Source organism: Hyla sarda, chromosome 4, assembly GCF_029499605.1.
Source record: "Hyla sarda isolate aHylSar1 chromosome 4, aHylSar1.hap1, whole genome shotgun sequence".
NCBI lineage: Eukaryota > Metazoa > Chordata > Amphibia > Anura > Hylidae > Hyla > Hyla sarda.
Window position 1 is genome coordinate 156,717,722 of NC_079192.1, and position 27,719 is coordinate 156,745,440.

The 27,719-nt window shown below is 43.4% G+C and overlaps 1 protein-coding gene across 3 annotated transcripts in view; it reads left to right on the forward strand.

The window, feature by feature from the left end:
- Positions 1–27,719, forward strand: part of LARP6 (La ribonucleoprotein 6, translational regulator) — a 110,113-nt gene that overhangs the window by 69,408 nt on the left and 12,986 nt on the right. The window contains exon 1 of one of the 3 annotated variants that reach the window (XM_056572481.1): positions 21,817–21,882. The exons of the other annotated variants lie outside the window; for them this stretch is intronic. The gene's annotated coding sequence lies outside the window, so the exon portion shown is untranslated. Of the gene's footprint in view, positions 1–21,816; positions 21,883–27,719 lie in introns of those variants that run through there. 3 annotated transcript variants of the gene reach the window in all.

Here is a 27,719-nt window from a genome sequence, read left to right on the forward strand (position 1 = left end):
GACTAGATGGGCCAAATGGTTCTTATCTGCCGACACATTCTATGTTTCTATGTTAACCCTCTTCTCCCACTCTTCACACCCTGATAGCAACACTGCAGGAGAAATGCTAGCACAGGCTTCCTGTATCCATAGTTTCAGGTGCTGCAGAATGGGTAAAACAAAAATTGGAACAGGACCCTCAGTTTACGCAGTAGATTTTGTTCAGTGATGAGGCAAACTTTTATGTGAATGGTGAAGTTAACAAACAAAACCACTGCTATTGGTCTGACACTAACCCACATTGGATACATCCCTCCAAGACTGTTGGAACACAAAAATTGATGGTATGGTGTGGTATATGGGGTACAAAGATAGTGGGGCCATTCTTCATCAATGGAAACCTCAAGGCCACTGGATATGCGTAATTGCTACATGACAATGTGTTTCCCTCTTAATGCACTGAAGCCGGCACGTTCCCTGAGTTTTTCCAGCAAGATGGTACACCACCAAATAATGGGTGTCAGGTCTGAGCATTCCTAGATGAACAGTTTCCTGGAAAGTGGATTGGTCGTCATGGGCCAGTTGAATGGCCCCCAAGGTCTCCCGATCTGACCCCCTTAGACTTTTATCTTTGGGGTCATCTGAAGGCAATTGTCTATGCTGTGAAGATACAAGATGTGCAGCACCTGAAACTACGGATACTGAAAGCCTGTGCTAGCATTTCTCCTGCTGTGTTGCTATCAGTGTGAAGAGTGGGAGAAGAGGGTTGCATTGACAATCCAACACAATGGGCAGCACATTGAACACATTTTATAAGTGGTCAGAAACTTGTAAATAACTCATGAAATAATAAACTTACGTTAAAACCAAGCACATTATTGTTTTTCTTGTGAAATTCCCAATAAGTTTTATGTGTCACATGACCCTCTTCCTATTGAAAAAACAAAAGTTGGATTCAAAATGGCCGACTTCAAAATGGCCGCCATGGTCACCACCCATCTTGAAAAGTTTCCCCCCTCACATATACTAATGTGCCACAAACAGGAAGTTAATATCACCAACCATTCCCATTTTATTATGGTGTATCCATATAAATGGCCCACCCTGTATAATTTATTGTGAATATCCATTTTCCTTACAAGTAGAGAGTTTCAAAGTTAGAAAAATGCAAAATTTTCAAAATTTTCATGAAATTTGGGGATTTTTCACCAAGAAATGATGCAAGTAACGAAGAAAATTTACCACTAAAATAAAGTAGAATATGTCACGAAAAAAACAATCTCAGAATCAGAATAATCGGTAAAAGCATCTTAGAGTTATTAAAGCATAAATGACAGTGGTCAGAATTGCAAAAAAGGGCTGCGTCCTTAACCCCTTAAGGACTCAGGGTTTTTCAGTTTTTGCACTTTAGTTTTTTCCTCCTTACCTTTTAAAAATCATAACCCTTTCAGTTTTCCACCTAAAAATCCATATTATGGTTTATTTTTTGCATCACCAATTCTACTTTGCAGTGACATTAGTAATTTTACCCAAAAATGCACGGCGAAACGGAAAAAAAAATCATTGTGCGACAAAATCGAAGAAAAAACGCCATTTTGTAACTTTTGGGGGCTTCAGTGTCTACACAGTGCATATTTTGGTAAAAATGACACCTTATCATTATTCTGTAGGTCCATACGGTTAAAATTATACCCTACTTATATAGGTTTGATTTTGTCGCACTTCTGGAAAAAATAAATACATGCAGGAAAATGTATACGTTTAAAAATGTCATCTTCTGACCCCTATAACTTTTTTATTTTTCCACGTACAAGGCGGTATTTTGCGCCGTGATCTGAAGTTTTTATCGGTATGATTTTTGTTTTGATCAGACTTTCTGATCACTTTTTATTCATTTTTTAATAGTATAAAAAGTGACCAAAAATACGCTTTTTTGGACTTTGGAATTTTTTTCCATAGGGACCTATAACACTGCACACACTGATCTCTCATGCTGATCACTGGCGAGTATTAACACGCCTGTGATCAGTGTTATCGGCGCTTGACTGCTCCTGCCTGGATCTCAGGCACGGGGCAGTTATTCGTCGATCGGACACCGAGGAGGCAGGTAAGGGCCCTCCCGGTGTCCTGTAAGCTGTTCGGGACGCCGCGGCGGTCCCGAACAGCCCGACTGAGCAGCCGGGATACTTTCACTTCAGACGCGGCGGTCAGCTTTGATCGCCGCATCTGAAGGGTTAATACAGGGCATCACCGCGATCGGTGATTTCCTGTTTTAGCCGCCGGGACCGACCCGATATGAGGCGGGGAGACCGCGTGACCCCGCGGCATATCACGGGAGCCGGCGGAGGATGTAAATATACATCCTGCGTCGTTAAGGGGTTAAAGAGGTACTCCTGTGAAAACCTTTTTTTTTTTTTTTTTTTTTTTTTTTTATCAATCAACTGGTGCCAGAAAGTTAAACAGATTTGTAAATTACTTCTATTAAAAAAAATCTTAATCCTTCCTGTACTTATTAGCTGCTGAATACTACAGTGGAAATTCTTTTCCGTTTGAAACACAGAGCTGTCTGCTGACATCTTGAGCACAGTGCTCTCTGCTGATATCTCTGTCCATTTTAGGAACTGTCCAGAGTAAAAGGAAATCCCCATAGCAAACATATGCTGTTCTGGACAGTTCCTAAAATGGACAGAGATGTCAGCAGAAAGCACTGTGCTCATGATATCAGCAGAGAGCTCTGTGTTTCAAAAAGAAAATAATTTCCGCTGTAGTATTCAGCAGCTAATAAGTACAGGAAGGATTAAGATTTTTTTTAATAGAAGTCATTTACAAATCTTTCTGGCACAAGTTGATAAAAAAAAAAAAAGTTTTTCACCGGAGTACCCCTTTGAGGGGCTAAAGGACTTTCTCAAGCAGTCACACACACATTATATATACCGTATTTATCGGGGTATACCACGCACCGGCCTATAACACGCACCCTCATTTTACCAAGGATATTTGGGTAAAAAAAGTTTTTTACCCAAATATTCATGGTAAAATGAGGGTGCGTGTGTGCGCGTGTATACCCCGATACACCCCCAGGAAAGGCAGGGGGAGAGAGGCCGTCGCTGCCCACTTCTCTCCCCCTGCCTGTCCTGGGGTCTAGAGCCCTGCTGCCCCCCCTTCTCTCCCCCTGGCTAACGGCACCGCTGCCCATTCTGTCCCCCTGACTATCGGTGCCGGCGCCCCATTGCCGGCGCCGATAGCCAGGGGGAGAGAAGCGGCACCGACAGCCAGGGGGAGAGAAGGGGCAGCGGCACCCATTGCCGGCGCTGCTGCCCCGTTGTCTCCCCCCATCCCCGGTGGCATAATTACCTGATGCCGGGGTCGGGTCCGCGCTGCTGCAGGCCTCTGGCATGCGTCCCCTTCGTCGTTGCTATGCACGGTGCGACGCATGACGTCATGCGCCGCGCCGTGCAGCGCATAGCAACGACGCAGGGGACGCACGCCGGAGGCCTGCAGCAGCGCGGACCCGACCCCGGCATCAGGTAATTATGCCACCGGGGATGGGGGGAGGCAATGGGGCAGCGGCGCCGGCAATGGGTGCTGCTGCCCCTTCTCTCCCCCTGGCTATCGGCGCCGGCAATGGGGCACCGATAGTCAGGGGGACAGAACGGGCAGCGGCGCCGATAGCCAGGGGGAGAGAAGGGCCGGCAGCAGGGCTCTAGACCCCAGGAAAGGCAGGGGGAGAGAAGCGGGCAGCAACGGCCTCTCTCCCCCTGCCTTTCCTGGGGGTGTATCGGCGTATAACACGCACATAGACTTTAGGCTAAAAATTTTAGCCTAAAAAGTGCGTGTTATACGCCGATAAATACGGTATATATATATATATATATATATATATATATATACACACACATACACACACACACACACACAATACATTCAGAAAGTCTTCAGACACTTTTCTTTTACATTTTGTTACATTGCCCTCAATACCCCACAATGGCAAAGTATTAAAAAGAATGTTAAAAATCTTTGCTAATTTATTGTAAAGGAAAAATGTAAATCTTGCAATGCTATAAGTATTCAGACCCTTTACTCAGTTCTTAGTTAAAGGGGTACTCCGTCCCTAGACATGTTATCACCTATCCAAAGGCATGAATGGAGGGGGCATGGCGTCACGAACATGGCAGCCCCAGGCCCAGAGATTGTGTGGGTCCCAGCAGACGCCTCACCCCCTCCCCTTGTGATCAAACCTGTAATCCCCTATCCTTTGCATAGGGGATAACACGTCTAGGGGCAGAATACCCCTTTAAAGCACTTTTGGCAACGAGAACAGCCTTCGGTCTTCCTTTGTATAATTCTCCTGTTTCTGCTGCATGAATGTGGTCAAGATGGCTATTTTACCATGTATGGTATACCTTTCAAATAGTTCATATTTAAAATTTCCCAAGCGTATTTCTGTAACCATAATGTTCTTCATTCTTCATCGGAGGTGTGTTTTTTTTTTTTTGGGGGGGGGGGGGGGGCGGATTTTGAAAAATTTTTTTTTTTTTTTTTAAATTGCAGAGTGGAGTGGTTTTATAAATTTAAAATCATTTCAATGCCGGTTGTTTGGGTCACCATTCAACTGAGAGGAGAAAGGAAAAACCAATTAACTAGTCAACCAGACTCAGAAAATAGGCAGACATTATCTATTATACAGAAAACATTAATAGGAATCACGTAGATATTGTGAATTAAGGCTGATCTGAGAGGGCAGAAACAACTTCTGTAATACCAACAAGGTGGAGCCCAGGCACAGCCAACCTAAAATCTTTTCCCTGCAGCACCCCTAGAAAAGAAGAATTGCTCTTCTTTGAAAATTAAATTCTCAGTATTTAAATTTTATTCCAGGATTTGCCTTTCTTTAAGTATGAATGGAGAACTTACAAATGAATATACCAAAACCCAGGACACTAGATCCCTTATAAAGAAACTCCCCGAAAATATAACTTTTGTGTTTTCTATAAAAAATTTGTAAATGTGACACAATTGTTAAAACCACAATGTCACAGCTCCAGATATATCAATATATATTGTGATAACCCAAATAGTTGTAGAATATAGGGAACTGCAGTTTCCCTTATTGCTGTACAACTGTGATAATGATTAAAACCTGTGTGCCCCCCCCCCCCCCCTCTTCTAGTTTTGGTCAATTTCAATCAATTAGCCTATTGATCCGGCTTCTTACATGACAGTGGGCTCAGCCTATCACTGGCCCAGGGCAGGACATCGCTCTGGCCAGTGATAGGCTGACTGCTGTCCGACGTTCCCGTCCCCAGCGTAAGGCCGACGTAGGCAAGTTAAAAGTTTATTTTCTTCATCTTTTTCAGCCCGGGCATAGGGATACAGCGTACAGCAGTGGTCTCAAACCTGCGGACCTCCAGCTGTTGCAAAACTACAACTCCCAGCATGCCCGGACAGCCGTTGGCTGTCTGGGCATGCTGGGAGTTGTAGTTTTGCAACATCTGGGGATCCGCAGGTTGGAGACCACTGGTATACAGTGTGTTCCAGCGCCAGCGGCCCCCAACAAAGAGGAGGAGGGCAGTGCTTGCGGGTGACATATGTGAGTAGTACCCGCTGGGCTGATAATTAATTGGGGGGGGAGCAGGGGGAGTGCAGAAGAGCGCTCGTGGGTCACATGATTTGGGGTGGGGTGGGGGTGAAAGAAATACCTTTATATACCGTGGAACCGCCATGAGTTACAAAAATACCGTGATACACATATTTGGTCATAGCGCCCAGCGCTACATACACGTCACTCTGCTTCCTCCGTAGCGTAACGCTGGCACAGGGGAGGAGGTGGAGTGGCGGGTGAATATGAACGGGAGAACGGGGCAGCGGAGCGGCAGCAGGTATCGGATTTGGTATTCGGGACATTGAACGAGTCCCCGATACCACGAAAATGGCTAGTAGCGGCCCCGATACCGACACTAGTATCGGTATCGGGACATCTCTAATATCTACAATTATTTGGGTTATCCCAACTATATTGTTATATCTGAACCTGTGACATTGTGGGTTTAACAATTGTGTCACATTTACAATTTTATTATAGAAAACATAATAAAAAGGTATATATACCGTTCAGAGAAGAAAGTGACGACACGGCACCCGAGAGGCTGCTTTATTAGCCACTAGCCGGGCATACACCAGTGAGCTGCAAAGCGGATAGCACCGTAGCTGTGCAGTGTGAACCTGTGGATTGAAAGTACGTGTGGTGTGTGGTGCTGGCAAGATCTCTTTGAACTGTGATAATAAAAGTTATATTTTAGGGAGTTTCTTTATAAGGGATCTTGTGCATTGGGCCAACCACCCTGGGTTTTGGTATATTCATTATTAAGGTGGTCCCTGGCTCTCCAGGGGGATCATTTGTGGGAGAACTTACAAAGATTCTCACATGTCTTTCATGAAGGTCAAAATTTTATTTAGTTATTAACATAGTATTATTATAAAAGAACAGAGGGGGAGATTTATCAAAACCTGTGCAAAGGACAAGTTGCCCATAGCAACCAATCAGATCGCTGCTTTCATTTTGCAGGGGCCTTGTTAAAAATGAAAGAAGCGAGCTGATTGTTGCTATGGGAAACTGGGCAACTTTTCCTTTGCACAGGTTTTGATAAATCTCCCCCATATTCCTTATCCCTTTGTTTTTCAATTTATCCAGCAAAAGAACAAAAAATGCACTATACATCAATCTTGCATGTTAGGGTGGGGGAGGGAAGCAGGCATGCATGCTTTGGCTCGGCAATGACTCTTTGACGCTTGAGCTCTGGTTACACAAATTCCCTTTAAACCCTTGGAGTAAATCCTTGTACAACGCGTTCCATTCTCTCATGTGCTTTTTCTGTTATGATTCATCCTCTTGAAAGCCTACATTAACAAATGAGAGAGGACTGGCAAGAGAACAACTTTTTTTGTTTTCTCGGTGGTATAGATGCCCGGATGTCTTTAACAAAACATTTCAAACAGTATCCACCATGTATCTGGTGGGAAGGTCTTTCTAATAAACCCTTAGGGCAGTGGTGTTCAACCTGCAGACCTCCAGATGTTGCAAAACTACAACTCCCAGCATGGACGGACAGCCAACGGGCTGTCCGTCCATGCTGGGAGTTGTAGTTTTTCAACATCTGGAGGTCCGCAGGTTGAAGACCACTGCCTTAGGGAATGCCATCCTGTATGCCTGCTCTGGAAAACAAATGACATTCTTCCACTAGACTCTTTACATTTGTATCCTAATGTAGCCTCATTACAAAAACCAATACAAATTACATTATAACAAATGCACAGTTTGTATATTAAGTACTGATGTGAATATCTAAACTAAATATAGAAGATCTGATTTGTGGTAAGATGCATGCAATATCTTCTGCTGTGCCGAATATAGGCATTCTACAAATGTGGCTGTGCTTTTTGTATTTTTATCTTGGCATTTGCTGAGTTTTGCTGCTCTCTTCCAGTGGCAGATTTCTTAAAGAGTTGGAGATATGCCATCACGTCGCCAGCTCTGACAGAGACCACACCACAAGAACATTAAATTAGTGAGTCGCATAATCCTCCAGCATGAAGGGTAATGACTACTAAATGGAAACAGGTTTCTAATTTGAGGAAAGCAAGTGCAATATATATCAAACATATCCCTAGTAAGGGCTACCACAAGCTATAGTGGCCAAAGCTACCACCTCCACTGGAGATGACCGTCATAACCCCCTTATCTATGCTCATCTGAATTTACAGTGACCCTCCTGTGCCTCCAGCCCTTAATTATTAAAGGGATTGACCAGACAGGGTCTTGTTTAATCTGACATTGGGCATGAAGAGATGCAGTTGCACAGGGAAGCGGTCAGATTGCCACGAAACAGTCTGATGTCCGGCAAGTATCATGTGCGGGTCCCATTCATTATAACAGGTTCCCATGCAGGATTCTGGTCTGAGCAACCTGTCTGCCCAGCCTGCTGTTGTATACCCCCCACAGATACCAGACCAGGCAGAAAAGTATGCCTGGATAATCCCTTTAAGATCAGTATTATGCAGTCACATGTTGGTGTGACCGGTCCATCCTAGAGCATCGTCAGCAGAATCAAAACAAAACCTGGTCTTGAATAAAACTGTTCTAAGAAGGTGTCAGATTTGATTTCCATACTTTAAAAAAAAGTAAAGGTCCAGTGTCCATGAATCAGTTAACGACATTGGATGTAAATGTATGTCCTGCTGCCCTGACACTAAAAGGGGTACTCCACTGGAAACATCTTATCCCCTATCCAAGGGATAGGGGATTAGATGTTAGATCACGGGGGTTCCGCCCATTGGGACCCCCGCAATCTCCGGGCGGCAGCAGCAGTGTCCGGAACCTTGGAGCTTCCACGTTCGTGAGGTCACGCCATGCCCCCTCCGAATGACAGGTGCTGCAGCGGAGATCGCGGGAGTCCCCAGTGGTGGGATCCCCACGAACTAACATCATCTAGGGAAAGGGGATAAGATGTTTTCAGTGGAGTACCCCTTTAATGCACCAGGACCGGCGACCCGCCAATAACAACGGACATCAGCCGCAATGCGGCAGCTCTGATGGTTCATCTGATCACCTGCGGCACGACTACAGGGATCAGATGACCCAGGATGGTGGACAGAGGTCCCCTTACCGGCCTCTGGCTGCTCTCACTGGGTCTTCTAGAAGAACAAAAATTTGAATCACCCCTTTTCCCCATAATAATTAATAAACATAATTTGGTTTTGATGCATGCGTAAATGTCAAATCGAAATATAATGTTAATGATGCTGTATGGTAAACGGCGTATAGGTTAAAAAAAAGTTTAGCAAAATGGTGATCTCTTTTCAATTTCCCCACAGAAATAAAATATTTTTGTTTTGCCATACATTTTATGGTAAAATTTGTGATTTCATTACAAAGTACGAAAGTTGCACAAGAAACAAGCCCTCATATGAGCTGAAGATGGAAAAATACAAAAAGTTATAAAAAGGAGGGAAAAAAATGCAAAATAAAAGGGCTACGTCCTCAAGACTAAAATGAGCCGTTTCGACTGGTGCCAGAAAGTTGTATAGATTTGTTAATTATATCTATTTAAAAATATTAATCCTTCAAGTGCTTATCAGCTGCTGTATGCTCCAGAGAAAATTGTGTAGTTCTTTCCAGTCTGACCACAGTGCTCTCTACTGACACCTCTGTCCGTGTCAGGAACAGAAGCAGTAGAGGTTTGCTATGGGAATTTGCTCATGTTCTGGACAGTTCCTGACACAGGCAGAGGTGGCAGCAGAGGGCACTGTGGTCAGACTGGAAAGAACTGCACAACGTCCTCTGGAGCATACAGCAGCTGATAAGTATTGGAAGGATTAAGATTTTTAAATAGTACATTTTTAAAAGAATTTTAAAAGTAATTTACAAATCTAGCATGCAAATTTAACCACACCTCAAGAATATCACCCTATTGGGTACACAATGAATAAAAAATGAGACAGATGGTTTCTGAAAAAATGCAAATTTTTAATAAAAAACAGAAATATCAATATAAAATTGTAGTTAAAAAAGATCAGAGCATTGGTAATATTAAACTGTCACTGGGCCCTAATGACAGATAGATGTTGAAGCAACTACCTAAAGAATTCTAGAATAGTCCATGGATATTGCTCCGAATTGGACTGTTAGTCCGGCAAAAAAATAGTAGATGTTTCAAATGATGGCACAATTGTTAGAGTGGCATTAGATGGATTCGCTCACAGTTTGTATAGAATGAATGGAACAGTCTCACCCTGGCTGCTGGTTCCGCACTGCGGCGGGCCAATGGAAACAAGTGCTGTATTCTCTGCGATGTTCTCGGCGTGAATGCCTTGGCAGTTGGAGGGTTCCGGCAAGGAGCTCCCTCGTAAGCGGTCCGTGGTGTCAGCAAACACCGATCTCAGTAATGGACTCACACTAGAAGCAGCAGACTTGTGGTAGGCTCAGTGAGCGAGATCAGTAGTTAGTGCAGCAGGTGGTTTGGGTTGCGAACTTCCGTGCCGGCTAAAGTTCAGATGTTGTTGGTAATTAAGGTAGTGCTTGTATATTGCTCTGTTCAGATGAAACGGCCTAGACGCGTTTCAGGGTGCTCAAATTGACCCCTTCATCAGTAGGCAAGTAGTTTACAAATCTGTATAACTTTCTGGCACCAGTTGATTTGAAAAAAAATTTCTATCGGAGTACCCCTTTTAGGCTTGCATTGAGGGGGGCGGTGACGTCACACGGGGCAGAGCCTTGACATCACAACGCTCCGGCCCCGTGATCGACAGTAATCAGACCCAGAGCGAACATGCTCCGGGGACTGATTATAAACGGGGTGTGGCGTGCAAGACCACGGGGGTCCCCAGCGGCAGGACCCCCGCGATCAGGCATCTTATCCCCTATTCTTTGGATAGGTGATAAGATGTCTAAGCGCTGGAGTACCCCTTTATGGACTCATTTTCACCTTAAGGACTCAAAACAATTTTTGTACTTTCGTTTTTTTTCCTCCTCTCCTTCTAAAAATCATAACGCGTTCAATTTTGCACCTACAGATCCATATAAGGGTTTGTTTTTTTGCGTCATCAATTGTACTTTGTAATGACATTACTTATTTTATAACAATCTCCGGCAAAACAAAAAAAAACATTTGTGGGGTGGAATGAAGAAAAAAAAACTTCATTTTGCAACTTTTTAAGGCTTCCGTTTCTACGCAGTGCATTTTTCAGTAAAAATTATCTTTATTCTGTAGGTCCATATGGTTACAAAGATACCCAATTTATATAGGTTTTATTTATTTAACAACTTTAAAAAAATTATAACTACATGCACCAAAATTTGTATGTTTAAAATGGTCATCTTCTGACCCCTATAACTTTTATTTTTCCGCACATTTTGCGCCGTGGTCTGTAGTTTTTATAGGTACCATTTTTGTTTTGATGGGACTTTTTGAACCTTTTTTTAATGGTATATGAAGTGACCAAAAATGCTAAATTTTGGACTATGGTATTTTTTTACGTGTACGCCATTGACCGTGCGGTTTAGCTTACCTTATATTTTAATAGTTTGGACATTTACGCACATGGCGATACCACATATGATTTATTAATTTTTTTTTACATTATTTTATAAAAAAAAATAGGAAAAGGGGGGTGATCAAACTTATTAGGGGGGCTTCTTCACATTCATTCTCTTTATTTTTTTTTTTAAACACTTTTTCCTTTTTTTTTTTTTGCCCCCACAGGGGGCTATACCATGCAATCTTTTGATTGCATGCACTGATCAATGCTATGCCATAACATAGCATTGATCAGTATTATCGGCGCTCTGCTGCTCCAGCCTGAGCAGGCATGGAGCAGTAGATCGCTGATCGGACGACTAAGACTAGGTTCACACTACGGAATTTCCGCCTGCAATTCCGCTTTAAAAATGGCAGGCAGAAATTCCGCTTGCTAAAATGTATAGTGTAGTGAATGGGCTTCCGTTCAAAAATTCACACTTCGGAATTCGTGTATGGAAAATCCGTTTGGAAATTTCTGCCTGAAGAATGGCGTTGCTCGTTCATGATGCGGAAATGCTTGCAGAACACATTGCAGTCTATTGGAAACTGCAGTGTCCGCACGGTCCTAGCGCCGACAGATTCAGTCAGTGCTGGCCGCACTTGGAATCTCCGGGCGGAAACTTTCTGTCCAGAGATTCTGTAGTGTGAAACTAGCCTAAGAGGCATGTGAGGACCCTCCTGTCATCCAGTAAGCTGATCGGGACATCATGGATAGGGGATAAGATGTTAGATTGCAGGGGTCCAGCCACCGGGGACCCCTGCCATCTATGGTTCTGCAGCTACGGTGTCCGGAACACGGAAGCTTGCAGCTTCATTATTCGTGTCATCACACCACACCCCCTCCATTCATGTCTATGGGAGGGGGCAAGATGACTAATACATAGCCGTCACGCATCCTCCCATAGATGTGAATGGAGGGGACGTGGCAGCTGGCATCACCAGTTATTGTGCACGGTGCGGAGTTCGCTCTGTCCACTGAATGATAGGGGCCACAGCGGAGATCGCAGGGGGCCCCAGAAGGCAGACTTTTATTCCCTTTTGGATAGGGAATAAGATGTTTACAGCAGAGTACCCCTTTAATAAAGCTGTGTTACAGTCCACCTGCATGGCAAGTAGCCTTTACTTTTAGGGTCAAGCGGTTGGTCCTCCACCAAAAACAACATGTTAGCAGATCCTAGAAATTAGACTTTTAATGGTTAGGAAAGCTAATTGAATAGCGGAGGATGCATTCACATACATCAGTTGTGCTTGTCCAGCACTTTTTCCCCGAGCTAGGCACAAATCATTAAAAACATAATCTGCACCACTTGGAAATCCATAGGGTCATACCAGACACAAAGCAGGCCTGATAGGAGATCATTTTTGCCATACTTATCTGGTGTCTTTGTACTGTCCGCAAAGCTGGATGTATGGGAGTAACTCTTTATGTAGGCTTTTCAGGATGCACACATGCAGGTGCGACGCAGTTATTGAGCCACAGCCAGATGTACGTATAAAAGGTAACAGAAGACAATATTACCTACACATGGTCATGGATTCTTATGGGGGTGAGGAAATATTGGTGTATACTCTGGCAGTCAACCACGGTGTTACTGAAAGAAGACATGTAGTGAAGAGAAGGCAGCCTAGCCATACTGTGGCACCTCTCCCAGTAGCTTTGTTTTGGCTAGTCTTACCACTGGCGTCCTGCAATAAATAGGCACCTATGATTTAGCAAATGAAATATCTCTAGGGATGATGCTGGGGACTAGAAACAACACTGCAGATGAAGTGGAATCTGTTGCTAGGGAACTGATCAGATTAGTGTCTCTTCTGCACGCTGATCATAATCTCTGGCAGAATCGTCTGGCGCAGAAACGCAAAGTCGTATTGACATAATGGGTTGAGTAAAGCGGTCTAATTAAATGAAGGTATTGGTGCCACTCAGCCCGTTGGTACAGCGGGTTATGCTGTTATTTCCAGTGTCATGTTGGAAGAGGACATGTTCAGAAGCCTCTTCTTACACCATATAGCCAAGTAATGTGCCTAAGTAGACATTGTTACATACGGTAACTTTCTATAGATTTACATTTCATGAGAAAGTATAGCGCAGGTAATAAGGAATGCATTTTATCCTGTACAGGTAATATAATGTGCACAGACATGGCGCCATGTAAAAGACCAGAATGACAGGCTGCTTTTTATGGAAAGGATTGGGGATTTCTTCTTGTCATGTTAGTAGGGTCACTCAGTATCCAAATCTATCTTTAGTACAGGTCTCTAAGTTATGGCATCATACATCTGATACATACAGGGCAATGGGTGCAGAGCAGACCCCTTCCTTTGTGGCAAAAGTCGCACTTTCTAAGCTAATGGGGCATACACAGTGCCTGCATCAAAAAAAACATCCTGGATTAAAGATTTCTTACTCAATTTAAAGGTCCTGATATGTACATTGTATAGTAAATATAATATATAAGTATCTAATACAAGCATAGTTGTTCATAAATACGGTCTAGCCAACCATGTTTTCTCCAGAGATGAGCAGTGCTGTTGAACAATGGCACCGATTTACTATTGTAAACCTGACCTGTTTTGGTGGGTCGTGCACCACAAGCTGTGTCTGCACCAGAATTTGCGCCAAAAAAATTAAAAACCCAACCACCTCTCCATTTTACTCAGAAAACCTGAAAAAGGGGCGAGGCATTTGTAAAAAATCAAAACCCACAAAGAAAACTACACTCCACTGTCAAATCAGGGCCAATGTCTGGAATCCTTCTTTGGCCCAAGTTAAATTTGCAGGTTGGTCATACTAAAGCTAAGTTTCCACTTGGTTGTTTTCCCTGCATTTGCATTTGAGTGGAAATTGCATTTTTGGTCCCTTTGGCGTTTTTTGTTGGGTACCAAAAAAAAAAAAAAAATGCAGTAGGGATGGGAAAAAATGTATTTAACAAAATGTTTTTTTTATTACAAAATTTTTATTAATTTTTAGTAAAGTGTGTGTGTGTTTCACTTTTTTATTTCTAAATGTTTTAGGTAGTACTACTACTCCCAGCATGGAACAGACTGGAGTAGTAGTACCTGTACTAATAGACAGATCGCCTCAGGTGTCAATCCTGACACCCGATGCGATTGTCCATAATATAGCAGAGATGCGGGCGGCTCTATACAGCGCTCGCATCTCTGCTCTGTACTCCGGCCAGTGATGTGAATAGAACATCACCCATTCATATTTTCCACCCAGAGTGGTGATTGGCCGGATGGTTGCAGCCAATCACCGCTCTCAGAGGGAAATATTCACATCACTGGCCGGAGTATAGTGCAAAGATGCGAGCGCTGTATAGAGCCGCTCCGCATCTCTGCTATATTATGGACGATCGCATCGGGTGTCAGGAGTGACACCCGCTGTGATCTGTCCTTACCTGCAGGTACTACTACTCCTAACATGAAGCACACTCTGCTCCATGCTGGGAGCTGTAATACCTACATTAATAGACAGATTGCAGCGAGTGTAACTTCTAACATCTGTTGAAATCTGTCTATTAATGCAGGTACTACAGGTCCCAGCATGGAGCAAAGTTGCTCCATGTTGGGGGCAATAGCACCTGCAGTACCTGTAGATGCAGCCAGCCGCTCTTCTATGGTCCCCTGCACTGCCGTATATACACACCTATTCATATTTCCCACAGAGTTGTGATTGGCTGGAACCATCTGGCCAATCATAGCTCTCTGTGGAAAATATGAATAGGTGTATATACGGCAGTGCAGGGGACCATAGAGCAGCCGGCCGCATCTATACATTATACAGAAACATCGCAACAGACCTGGGGCGATTTGTCAATTAGTACAGGTACTACTACTCCCATCAGTGTGTTCCATGCTGGGAGTACTAGTACTACCTAAAAAATGTAAAAAAAATTAAGAAAAAAAGTGAAAAACACAAAAATTTCAGGGGAAAAAAAGCCATAGACTCAACATGCTGCGACTTTGCAAAACTGCCAAGGAGCTGAAAACCGCCCAAAAAAAAAAAAAAATAGTAAAAAAAAACTGCTAAAGGATAAAAAAAAGAAAGGCAAACTGAAAAACGCAAAGTGGAAAAAGAATTTTGCGTTTTTTCATTGATTTACAGCTAACATCTAGCCGCAGCATTTTTTTTTCAACGAAAAAACGCCATGGGGGCCGTTTTGGCGTTTTTTGGGCAAAACGCCAACAAAAAAAACCCCAAAATTTATCATAGGTGCGTAGACTATAAATTTTGCACAAACTTAGAAAACCCCACACGGTACCTCAAAGTAATCGATCATCCAACACATTTCTGCGTGTCCTCATTGATGGTGAAGGGTTGCGCAAAATGCTGCCCTACGCAAAATCAGTGCGCAAATTATGAAAAAGCACACATGATAACTCTCTATCCACTGCAGAAAAGTATCCGCCAACCACCAAAATATAGAAAATAAATGCTATATCAAAAAATGTGCACAGAAAAGGCGGAAAGAAAAAACACTGCGCAAAAATGAGCACAACATAATAGAACTGAAAACCAGTGTACATACAAAGATTAATGTGATTAATGTAATCAGTGTGAAGACTGCGCAGTCTTGCATGTCTATGTGGTTTCATCTGCATTGCAGCCATTATATGTGAACCCAACATTGAAGGTGGTAGCGGCATCACAGTCAGCCTTGACCTCCAGGGTGTTCTGACTAAATAGAGAAGAAGAACAGGTAAAAGGTCTGGGCAATGCAAGACTTCAACCATTGCGCAAAAGCTGTAGCTATACATTAGTATGGACTGCAGCTATCACGCAATAGTTTAAATAAAATGGTAGCTCTATGAAAGTTGCAAAGTAATGTCTTAGCTTTAGCATGTGAACAGGGGTTTTTTTTTTTTTTGTTTTTTTTTTTAAATGCTGTTGACAAACATAGAAGATTTGGTTGCTGCATTGAAGGACAGCAGAAGAAAAACACTTGATCCTCCCCTGTACATTTCCCCGTTACAGTGGTCCCTCAAGTTACAATATTAATTGGTTCCAGGACGACCATTGTATCTTAAAACTAGAGATGAGCGAACTTACAGTAAATTCGATTCGTCAAGAACTTCTCGGCTCGGCGGTTGCTGACTTTTCCTGCATAAATTAGTTCAGCTTTCCGGTGCTCCGGTGTGCTGGAAAAGGTGTATACAGTCCTAGCAAAGAGTCTCCTAGGACTGTATCCATCTTTTCCAGCCCACGGGAGCACCGGAAAGCTGAACTAATTTATGCAGGGAAAGTCATCAACTTCCGAGCCGAGAAGTTTGTGACGAATTGAATTTACTGTAAGTTCGCTCATCTCTAGTTGAAACCATTGTATGTTGAAACCATAACTGGTAATTGGTTCTGAAACCACAAAATGTCATCCAAAAATAGGAAAAAGTGAGGATTAAAGAAAAATAAGTAGATAACTAATAGAGAGAAAGCGTATAAAAGTAAGAAAGAACTGCTGGGAGCTGTAAATCACTGTCTAGGTCAGTGTTTCCCAACCAGGGTGCCTCCAGCTGTTGCAAAACTACAACTCCCAGCATGCCCGGACAGCCAACGGCTGTCCGTGCATGCTGGGAGTTGTAGTTTTGCAACAGCTGGAGGCACCCTGATTGGGAAACAATGGTTTATGTAGAGGACAGGAGCTTCTTCAGGGTCCTGTACAGTACACACAGTGGGGGAGATTCATCAAAACCAGTGTAGAGGAAGAGTGGTGCAGTTGCCCATAGCAACCAATCAGATTGCGTCTTTCATTTTTAACAAGGCCTTTGAAAAATGAAAGAAGCTATCTGATTGGTTGCTATGGGCAACTCAGCAACTTTTCCTCTGGACAGGTTTTGATAAATCTCCCCCAGTGTCCTAAATGGAGCCGCCCTTACTTGGTGTCCAAAGGAGCAGCTAACCCTGGCACAGGTCAAGAGTACAGAACTTGTAGTGCCTCCCTGTACTATAGGGGGCGCTACCAGACACCAGTCAGTGCATTGGACTTCAATAACACAGGTGATTTACCAGTAAAATGTTCATTCTGATTGGCCAGTTGCTCCAGTTGGGACACGTTTCACAGATCTGGACTGTCCGTACATTGTATGTTGAGTCCGGTTTCAAGTTAACAATGGTCCAGAAAAAAACATTGTATGTTGAAACTATTGTAAGTTGAGGGATCACTGTATTTGCTATGCAAAAAAAAAAAAAATACAATCCTTTTGTACTATGAACATGCACAGCAGTTGCGCTGCGTGCACCCGGCTTACCTGTAGTTAGAAACCCCCTTACCTTAGGATGCAGGAACATTACCCCGGGGTGCGGACTTTGGTCTTATGGGCAGCAGGACATGGGGTTGTGCAGGTGGAATAATGAATGGCTGAGAAGTTCACCTGTGATTGAACAACTCACACCACTTGTCTAGTTGTAGGATTGATGTCAGAAAGCAAACAAAGGGTTAAAGAGCCAACGTTATATAAAGCAGGGCTAGTAGAGGGCAGAGCCCTTTGGTATAAGCAGGCTGTGACTGTGGGGTTATATTAGATAGGGCTGCAGGCAGCATGTATCAGTTGATGAATACATTTGTCCGCTGCTTTTTAACTCATTTGCCTTTCCCTGTTCAAGATGTCGTCTGGCCCGGGCAGAGGAGTGAGATAAAGTGGTTTGGTTGTCTGTGTGGAAGGAAAAAGGGATCTCTGTATAGTTCTGATCCAGCGGATTGGGCTGCCACTGGACCAGATGCTGGTCGTATTTTGCAGTTTGGCCCCTTAGCCTTTCTCTGGGGGATCGTTATTTGGTTCTGGACAGTCTGGCAATCTGTGGCCTGGGCATTCTGTTATCCATTTTTGTTGTGGAATTTAAAGAAGAGCCTAGGTTTCCCAAACGCATTTAACCATTCAGATGCCAAAATGCAGTCAGGCACAAATGTTCTAGAAAATCAGTGCTGTAATGCTGAAATGGGGCTTGGATTCTCGACTACAGTAGACTCCACAGTTGAGTTTTCAGAAGTTAAAGAGGAATTTGAGCCTCCGCCTACGCTAGAGAATGATCATGAAATGCCAGGGCAAGAACCGGACCAATTTATCGTAGATGAATTTGAGTTCAGCCCTGAAATTCTACTTGAATCAGGGGCCTGTTCAAAAATACACATAGACCAGAGCTTTGAAGAGGACTTCCTTACAGTTTTTGAACCAAGAGTTGGCTCCTCAATAGCAGATGGGGAATGTCAAACTGATGAGGAACTGAATAGCCTCTTTGGATACTTAGATGACTCTGTGGCCTCCTCCATGAATTTTGCCAGGTCTCTTGAATCCGATGTGTGGCTTCCTTTAGAGCCCAGTGAGGAAATGGTTTCTGCGCCTGTTGAGTGGTCAAACCTTCAGACTGGGAGAGGACCTCTTCAGGCTGATCTAAGCTTTGATACCTTCTCAGGAATGGAATGTTATGGTATAGGAAATCATTTAGGCCAAATTATAATAAATACTGGGCCAGATAGCGGCGACCAGGAGAGTGGCGTCACGGAAGGAGGAAGTTGCAGTGACGAAGACTACAGCAGGCATGACAAGGCCAGGTATTATGTTTATCTATTTCATGTCTCATAACACTATCTCTATGGCCAAAATGTACTAATAAGGGCGGATTTATCAAGACGTGCGCAGGGGAAAAGCTGACCAGATCAGATTACTTTTTAAAAGTGTCTGTGATGTAAAAGTAGTAGTCTGTTTACTATGGGCAACTTTTTCTCTTCAGGGGTTTTGCTAAATCTCTTCCATACTGTCTAATAGATAGTGTAGACTTATTCTAGACAGTCTTTATAGGGGTTCTCCAGTGCTTAGACATCTTATCCCCTAACCAAAGGATAGGGGATAAGATGCCTGATCGTGAGAGTCCTGTCGCTGGGGACCCCCGTGATCTTGCACGCGGCACCCGGTTTGTAATAAGTCCCCGGAGCCTGTTCGCTACGGGTCTGATTACCGACGACTACAGGGCCGGTGGCGTGTGACATCATGCCTCCGCCCCTGTGTGACGTCACGCTCTGCCCCTCAATGCAAGCCTGCGGGAGGGGGTGTGACAGCTGTCACGCCCCTCCCATAGGCTTGCATTGAGGGGCGGAGCGTGATGTCACACGGGGGTGGGGGCGTGACATCACACGCCGCCGGCCCTGTGGTCATCGGTAATCAGACCCGGAGCGAACACGCACCAGGGACTGATAACAAATGGGATGCCGCGTGCAAGATCACTGGGGTCCCCAGTGGTGGGACCCCCGCGATCAGGCATCTTATCTCCTATCCTTTGGATAGGGGATAAGATGTTTAAGCACCGGAGAATCCCTTTAAATGTACCAGATTTATCTTAGTGGGTTAGTTTATTTTATCTGGTGCATCTATAGGCTAGTCTACGGTTAGATCAACAATTTTGACATCATTTTTGGTGCACAAAGTCACACACAAAAACCTTCAACCATGCTTTCCAGTCCTGCATAATACATTTATGCATTCAGAAAATGGGGTAAACGTGTCACTAGTTGGCTGTTTGCTCCATTAAACTATAAAAGTCAGCCTTTCTTTTTGACAAGTTGCTGATGTCTGTCAAACATACAGGGTATAAATTAGGGCGGGGGGGATTTATCAAATAATGTGTAGGGGAAGAGTGGTGCAGTTGCCCATAAAAACCAATCAGATCGCTTCTTTCATTTTTCAGAGACCTTTTTAAAATTGAAAGAAGTGATCTAATTGGTTGCTATGGGCAATTGCCACTCTTCCCCTGCACGGGTTTTGATAAATCTTCCCAATGTGAATTTACCCTAAGCTAGTTTTTCTTTCTTTGGTGTAAATTCTGCCATTTTTATTTCTTGCATTTGCGATGGTATATCTGTCCGGTGTTTAGAGGAATGAGCTCTACTTATATGCAACGGATTCAAATGTGCAACCATAAAGATGCCTCACATATATCTGCTACTAAACACAGCTTTATATGTAAGGCTGCTTTCACACTACAGTGTATTCACCCGTTATTGTACATCCGTTATCTGTATTAACGGATCATTAAAAAAACGGATGAAATAACGGGTGCTAACGGCTGAATAACGTCATGTACCATTATTTTATGGTCGTTTTGACACCCCTGCCTACAGACTCCCATAGCCGGGACTACTACTACTACTCCCATCATGGAACAGACTAGTTTCCATGATGGGAGTAGTAGTTCCCCGGCTGGGGAGGCTACCGGTGGCTGGGGAGTGTTTGTACTACTACCCCCATTATGAAACACTGTTTCATGATGGGGGTTGTAGTACAGGGGCTGACGGATTGATTGCACCGGGTCTCACTTCTGAGACCTGATGCGATCAGAAGTTATTAAACAGGGGAGCGGGTGGTATGCTCTGCTCCCCTGCGATGTACGGTGTATTTTTACTTTTAAATTCCCTGCTGGGAGCCCTGAATACCTGGCACCGAGGAGCCATTAAGGGCTCCTGGTGGGGTTTTTAAACTACTAATTTGACCCCCAAATGTATTCTCCCCCCCCATGCATATTTATAATAATTCATTGGCTCCAGTGTACTTATCCTTATCCCCCCCCCCCCCCCCAGTGTCCTTATTTACCCTCTCGCTGCCTGCTCCTCATGTTATTGGAGCAGGGCAGCAGTGGGACATGTTGGGAACAGTCGGCGGCGAATGAATGAAGCCGACATGTCCCACATGTAGGCTTCATTCGTTCACCGCTGCTGCCCGACATTTCCCCGGTGCTGCCTTGCTCCTAGCGCGATCAGTGCACCGCTGGGACATGTCTATTCTCTGCTGCTTATCTCCGTCGGGTACGGAGATGAGCAGCAGAGAATAGACATGTCCCGGCGGTGCACTGATAGCGCTGGGAGCAGGGCAGCACCTGGGAAATGTCGGGCTGTGTAGTGAACGAATGAAGCCTACATGCGGGACATGTCGGCTTCATTCATTCACCACCGCGGGTTCCCGACATGTCCCGCTGCTGCCCTGCTCCAAGTACATGAGGAACAGGTAGCGGGAGGGAGAATAAGGAAACTGGGGGGGATAAGGATAAGCACACTGGGGCCAATGAATTATTATAAACACACTGGGGCCAATGAATTAATATAAACACACTGGGGCCAATGAATCATTATTCATCCAGAGCTCCCGGCGGGGGGATTTCAAAATGAAAGTTTACACAGTAGTATGTACATCGCAGGGGAGCCCAGCATGCCACCTGCTCCCCTGCTTTATAACTGCTGATCGCATCAGGTCTCAGAAGTGAGACCCGGTGCGATCAATCCCTTACAACCTGTACTACTACCCCCAACATGGAACATACTCTGTTCCATGATGGGGGTAGTAGTACAAACACTAATGTAGCCTCCCCAGCCACTGGCAGACTCCCGCAGCTGGAGGATCTACTACTCCCATCATGGAAAGGAGTGTTCCATGATGGGAGTAGTAGTAGTCCCTCAGCACTGCAGGAGTCTGCTGATGTCATCTCTTCTGAGCATGCTCAGAAGTAATAACAGATATTATAACCCGGGTGCAAACAGATGACATTAAAGACTCATCTGTTTCCCATAGACTTCAATGTTAAAATTTTAACGGCCGTTATTCCACCGTTATTTTTGACGGAAGAAAAATAAGTGCATGTGACGTTTTTTCTTCAGTCACAAATAACGTCTGTTATTCATAAAGGGTTATAATGGGTGATAATGGATAATCAAAAAATCCCATAGACATGAATGGGATTTTGTAACTGCCATTTAACTGTCGTTTCTAACGGAAGTTTATAGCGGATCTTTTAACAAAGCAGAAGTATAGTGTGAAAGCAGCCTAAGATGAGCACTGTATGATACAGGTTGTGGTTATAGTCTTCCTTTATACAATGGAAATATTGAGAAATGGGGAAGGTGGGGGCTGTAGAGTCTATAAAAAGTGTCTCAATGTTTATTGCATTCGTTCCTGGCACTGCGGACAGATCACATGTAAGAATAATTACCTGGGAGTCAGCAGCTTGTGTTTTTCTACTTCTGGCAGATAGTGATGGAAGGTGCACAAAATAACCTGTATGTAAGTGATACAGTTTAGGAAATGCTAGACCATTGTTTGGTTATAGGACTTAAAATAGGGTCACTCCACAAAATTAAGTTTACAAGTTGGACACCATGGGGGACACTTGCTCAGGCTGTACCCCATGTACTTAACCCCTTAACGACCATGGACGTGTATACTCATCCATGTGCCGTTAAGGGGGTATGGCACGGGCTCCCGAATCGAGCCTGCGTGATGCCGACTGGCATCCAGCTGATTCCTGTAGCTGGGGGCCGGCGTTAATAGCGGACATGCGGCGATCGCCGAGGGCGGCTATTAACCCATTAGATCGCCGCTGTCAAAGCGGACTGCGGCGTCTAAAGGTGCCTTAATCCCATCATTGGTGGTCCAATGGGGTGGATCACCCCCCCCCCCCCCCCATAGCGCGATCGCAGGGGGGGGGGGGGGGGGGGCGATCCACTGCTGAGGTAGCCGGAAGGCTTACCTCTCGTCCTGCTGCGGCTCTGACAATGATAAAGCCTATAGCAAAACCAGGACCTCCAATATGACGACGGGATAAAGAGCGCAGGACAACCAAGTAAAAGGGATCTGAGGTTTAGTCACCCATGGGTGAATAAACCTCAAATCACTTTTACTTGGTTGTCCTGCGCTCTTTATCCTGTCGTCATTTTGGAGGTCCTGGTTTTGCTATATTCATTTGGACGTGGAGCAGCTGCGGACGCCCACCTTATATGCCATTTTCCATTGTTGCACTTGGTTGAGTGTAACCTGTTGCGGTAAGCGCTATTTTACCTCAAGCCAAATATATGCAACAACGTTATCACACTACGGAGCGCTGTCTATCTTTCATTTCAATGATAAAGCCTGGCAGGACCAGGCTTTATAAAACGAGCGCAGAGTACACAGATCAATGTGGTTTTATGGAACCACATTGATCTGTATGAGGAATCAAATGGTTCCTCCTAAAAGTCCCCTAAGGTGACTAAAAGTGTAAAAAAAAATAATTAAAAACACACACATTAACCCCTTCCTTATTAAAAGTTTAAATCGCCCCCTTTTCCTAAATTCCATATAAAAAATATATAAACATAATAAAAATAAACATATGTGGTATCACCGCGTGCGTAAATGTCCGAACTATAAAAATATAATTCCAAAGTCCAAAATAGTGTATGTTTGGTCACTTTTTATACCACTAAATTAATAAAAGGCGATCTAAGAGATCTATCAAAACAAATAGGGTACAGATTAAAACTTCAGATCACAGCGCAAAATATGACCCCTCATACCGCCTCGTACGCGGAAAAAATAAGTTATAGGGGTCAGAAGAGGGCAATTTTAAATGTATTAATTTTCCTGCATGTAGTTATGTTTTTTTCCAAAAGTGCGACAAAATAAAACCTATATAAGTAGAGTATTATTTTAATCGTATGATGGACCTACATAATAAAGAGAAGGTGTCATTTTTACCGAAAAAAGTACTGCTTAGAAACGGAAGCCCCTCCAAAAGTTACAAAATGTTTTTTTTTTCTTCAATTTTGTCACACAATGATTTTTCTTTCCCCGTTTTGCCATAGATTTTTGGGTAAAATGACTTTCATTACAAAGTAGAATTGGTGGCGCAAAAAATAAGCCATCATATGGATTTTTAGGTGAAAAATTGAGAGTTATGATTTTTAAAATGTAAGCAGGAAAAAACTAAAGTGCAAAAAACAGAAAAACGCTTGGTCCTTAAGGGGTTAATGTGTTTATCTATGAAATGAATGTAGCGTACACCATGGGAGAAATACAGGAAAATCTGTGATTTCTAATGTGTTAGAGTTCTGGCTCAAGTTGCACTAAAAAAGGCCTTGCAACATGTTCTTGTTTAGTTTTCTGGGGTCTGAAATGCGACGCACTGTATTATAGTTTAACATAAAGTAGGCCAACCAATAGTTAGTAAAAAGTTGGTCAACATGCTCTTAAGATGCAGCAAATTTGTGATACAGCAGCATGAAGGAACGTGATAAATTTGGCACATATGGAGACTACAGTGATCCCTCAACTCACAATGGCCTCAACATACAATAGTTTCAACATACAATGGTCTTTTCTGGACCGTTGTAAGTTGAAACCAGACTCAACATACAATGTACAGACAGTCCAGATCTGTGAAACATGTTAATGGCCGGAAGAACTGACCAATCAGAATGGGCATTCACTGGTAAAACCCCTGTATTACTGAAGTGTATGCACTGACTGGTGTCTGGTAGCGCCCCCTACAGTACAGGGAGGTATTACATGTTCTGTACACTTTACCTGTCCCAGGGTTAGCTGCTCCTTTGGACACCAGGTGAGGGCGACTCCGTTACTTTTTTGGGACACTTTGTGTACTGTACAGGACCCCAAAGAAGCTCCTGTCCTCTGCATAGACCAGCATTTTAGCAAGCAGGGTACCCCCAGCTGTTGCAAAACTACAACTCCCAGCATGCCCGGACAGCCTTTGGCTGTCCGGGCATGCTGGGAGTTGTAGTTTTGCAACAGCTGGAGGCTCCCTGCTTGGGAAACACTGACATAGACAGTGATTTATAGCCCCCAGCAGTTCTTTATTACTTTTATATATAAGGATTTGCTTTATCTATATTAGTTATCTACTTTTTCTTTAATCCTCACTTTTTCCTATTTTTGAATGACATTTTGGTGGCTTCAGAACCAATTACCAGGTTTCCATAGAGTTATGGTTTCAACATACGATGGCTGTCCTGGAACCGATTAATATTGTAACTTGAGGGACCACTGTACTTCTAAGGGTGTATTCACACATATTTGATGCACAGAATTTGAAGCTGCAGAGTTTAATGTAAACGAAATGGCTGAACAGAACTTCAGACCTGCAGCTTTAAATCTTGCGCATCAAATATGCGCAGGATACTGTACAGTCACTAAACAGGATTAACCTATCTAAACACCGGGGGAACAAGACTCCTGCTTTTGGGTGGGGGTGACGCTGCTGCTCATGGGAACGTTTTAAAAATGGGCATGGCTCCGAGGTGAACCTTACTGAACCTTTCAAGGCCCCAGATTTATAAAAAACCTGTCCAGAGGAAAAGTTGCCCATAGCAACCAATCAGATTGCTGCTTTCATTTTTAACAATGTCTCTGCAAAATAGTAGCAATCAGATTGGTTGCTATGGGCAACTTCCTTTCCACAGGTTTTGATAAATCTCTTTTCATCATATTACACAATGAATGTGAAAATAAACACAACACACATTTGCACATGCGTTTTTTATTTTATTTATTTATTTATTTATTTATTTATTTTTTTGGCATGGGAAAAGAAAAACACCATAGATACAGCATTCTGTGTTTTTAAAAGTGCAAGTGACCCAAGAAATGCCCCCCAAGTGAGAAGAAACCCAACAAAGAAAACATTGTAGGGGGAGATCTATTAAAACGTGTGCAGAGCAAGAGTGGTGCAAGTGTCCATAGCAACCAATCAGATCGCTTCTGAAAAAAGAGAGAAGCAATCTGGTTGGTTGTAATGGGCAACTGCACCACTCTTCCTCTACACATGGTTTGGTAAAACCAAAAATTGCGTTATGTATTTTCTTCCGAACTTTCAGCTATAGTAACATCTGGCTGCAGTAAAGAAAATTTTACTTTTTAGGTCTTCGCTGCAGATGGGACGGTTCAACCTGGTTAGCCACATTTACTATAGTGGCAAGGGCAAACTTTAAAGCCTGCCACTTGGGCAGCCACAGAAGCCACAGACTTTCTAGAAGGTGTGTGCCTCCTAATCCAGGGCAGCTGTCCTACGTGGGATTTTTCATACACCGGTCTCCATAAATCCCTTCCAGTGTTTTATTTCCTTAAAAACACTGGGGCAAATTTCTGAAAACCATCTAAAAGAAAAACCTGTCTTTGCCCGTAGCAACAAATTAGTGTATCTTTCATATAATGAAAGCTGTGATTGGTTGCTATATGCATTAGGGATCGACCGATTATCGGTTTGGGCGATATTCACGATTTTGGGGATTAGCCAATAACTTATACCGGAATATCGGTATAAGTTATCGGCTATCGGCCTGAAAGGTCACAGATTATTGGTATCGGTCCTAAAAAATCAATATCGGTCGATCCCTAATATGCATCAGTGTTTATTTCATACGGTTTTGATAAATGAGGCCCAATGAGATAATCAAAAATTGTGTAAAAGAAAAAGTGGTCTTTATTTGTCTTCAGTAACCACTAGTATTTGCTCTGGCTGCTATGAGCTAGAGTTTTTCTTTTTGATTCTTCTATATGTTAACATAACTAGTTTTGTATAATAGTGTTTTTTGTTTTTCTTTTGCTGTTTGGGCAGTTCCACATTGGTGCTGCCGAGATAGTTCGCCAAATTTACTTATCTACTCGGATGGCTTGTTACATTGATTTGAATGAAACCAATTCAAGCAAATGTCGGCAGTCAGTGTTGATATTTTGCTGACATGTCCGTGCCTCAAGGCACAAATCATGTGAACCAGGCATAAAGTTTACTGATCCTTATGGGGTCCATCTTCTTAGACCCCCCCCACCATTCCAAAGAACAAAAGGATTACAGGTCTTGGTTCTCAGCTAAAGTCTGGCTGCACACATGCTTTAATATATTTCTTTATACTTTTTATGGAAAATGAAACTGTGTATAAAGCCCTTTAAAAAATGCATTAAATGAATGGGGGTTAGAAAATTAAAGGGGATCTTGAGATGTTCATCACCATTATCTGTAAATACACTTCATGTGAACAGACACATTGATTTCCAGAGACCTGTCCTATGTATTATTTGGAGCCATTATGGTATATGTGATATATATAATTATATATATATATATTTTTTGAATTGGAAGGATTCCTAGAGTATTCAGTTTCCTGTTAAAGGGGGGTTTCCATGTAAGTGTCTGGTCGGTATGATTTATAGCTTCTTCGTCTCTTCTTACTCAAAGGGCTTTTTCAAGTTAATCAAAAATGTGACTACTTTTTGAAATTGTGATTAAAAACTAAAGAATCTATGCTCACCTATGCCATGCTAGTGCTGCCGTTCCACTACTTCATGCCAGGCTTTACTTGGCAGAGCATTGAAATGCCTTCATATACCCAGGTCACAGCTCCAGCCAATTACTGGCATCAGCACCTTAAAATACCAGACTGCTGAGGCCAGTGAATGGATGCATTAGAAAGGGGTGGACTGCAGCTGGAAGTAGCTGGGTAAGTATTAGTAAAAACATTTTTTTTTTAAATTACTACTTTTGCAGCATTTCCACATATAAATCAGTGTCTTATTGTGCAGATATGTTGTCGTTTTTTTTGTCTTTTGTAGCTTTCATGCATGTCTGTGTAAATTGGAAAAAATATATACAATACTGTATACATATACAGTTGCTACATCCAAAGAATTCAGAGCGCACTCACCCGGAGTCAGTCGCCGTACCAAAGACTCCGGCACCGGTTATCCTCGGTCCATCAGGGATATCGCAGGAGATACAGTGGAGGGGTTCTCAGACGCTGGCCACGGTCCGCATCACGCCCTCCGGCGCTTCGTCAGGCCACGCGTGGCCTGACGAAGCGCCAGAGGGCGTGATACGGACTGTGGCCAGCATCTGTGAACTACCCACTCTATTTCCTG